The following is a 1,680-nucleotide window of genomic DNA, read 5'->3' as shown; positions in this document are numbered from 1 at the left end:
GTTCCAGGAGGGTGGGGAGGATGGTTTTGCTGGCCAGTCTCAGTGAGCCGGGAGGGGCAGGGTCACATGGTGAACCGGTCTGTATGTGTTGAGCCAGTATCTCTAGAGTTTCCAATGTTAACAATGGGAAGGACTCCAGCTGTTTGTTCAGGTTAGAGGCTAAGTGTGAACATTGCAGAGGCGAGTCGGTGGGTGGGTTGGGGAAGGAGAGATAAATTTTGTTAACTTTTTGAAAGAAAAATTCCACCAGATCATTGCATTTGGACAGAGAATTATTATGATCTGTGGTAGGTGGGGGAGTTCACTATGCGGTATATTTCTTTTAGTTTTGATTTAGCTGTAGTTATTTTTTGGTTGTAGTAGGCAGCTTGCGAAGATTTTATGGCCAGTTTGTAGTTCCTGATCATTTCCCTATAGGTGGCTTTTTCTTCGGGGTTATAGGCTGTACGCCATTTCCTCTCTCGTCTCTTGCAGAGGCGTTTTTGGTTTCTAAGGTCTTCCGAAAACCATGGGGCTGTTTTGCTGTGTTTCTTAGATCTTGATGGGTATAACGGAAGGACTGAGTCAAGGGAGGCGGTTATCCACTCATCATATTTTGTGTTGTTTAACATTGGATCTTGGGAGAGAGTGGGTCTGTGGGGTGCTAAGAGCCTGCATCCAGTTGTCGATGGGAAGTTTTGACCATTTTCAGGTTTTCCTAGATGTGAATGAGGAAGGAGGTGGTTTGCTCGTGGTCCAGGTGAAGGCTATCAGGAAGTGGTCAGACCATGGGAGTCTGCTAATAGTGCCAACTATGAGCTGGTCACAGTTGCTGAAAATCGGGTCTAACAAGTGTCCCTTTTCATGTGTGGCAGCGGGGACTAGTTGCTCTAGTTGAATGGCAGCCAGGCTTGACTGTGTCTCTGATGCCGTGGGGTCTAGCCGGTTGTCAAAGTGGATGTTAAAATCTCCTAGTAAGGTGAAATTGGAGGGAGAGACAACCAACTGGGAAGCCACCGATAATAGAGAGGTGTTAAATTGTCCCGTAGGACCGGGGGGGCGGTAGATTAGAATACCGGTGTAGCAGGTATTGGGAGAGAACTCAATAGAGAAGGAGAGATTTTCACAGTCCTCAATGTCTTCCACTGAATGGCGGCAGACATAGTTTTCTTTGTAGATGATCGCGAGGCCGCCACCTCTGCCCAGTGGTCGGTCAGCCCGCGCTATTTGATATCCCGGAGTGATGGCTTGTGCCAGATCCGGCTGAGAGTCTTGATTCTGCCAAGTCCTCGGTCAAAAAGATTACGTCTGGTAAGTACTCATCTAGAAGGAGGGCGATTTCTAGGCAGTGTTTCACTAAAGACCTGCAGTTGAGTAGGAACATAGAATAGTCCACCGCCTCAGCTCTGGCTTTGGTGGTTTTAGTGACTATTTCAGCTTTACACTGCGTGCAGTGATGCGGGATCTCCAGGGGGTGCCTCGGGGTACCACAACTGGGAGAGATCGGTGGACGTAGCTGATGTAGGAGGCTCGGGCTATATACAAATCCGCCATCTCCATTGGGGCCAGGGGGCATGGCCCCTGGGCCCGGCCGGGCGCAGACGAGCGCAGACGAGCTTGCCTTAAGCGCGCCTTCGGCGCGCAATCGACGCGCCCGCTGCGCTTCCTATGAAAGCACATATTTTATGGGAAAAGGAGGGG

The sequence above is a fragment of the Lissotriton vulgaris genome, chromosome 7 (assembly GCF_964263255.1).
Source record: "Lissotriton vulgaris chromosome 7, aLisVul1.2, whole genome shotgun sequence".
Taxonomy (NCBI): Eukaryota; Metazoa; Chordata; class Amphibia; order Caudata; family Salamandridae; genus Lissotriton; species Lissotriton vulgaris.
Note: the sequence above shows the minus strand (reverse complement) of the source record.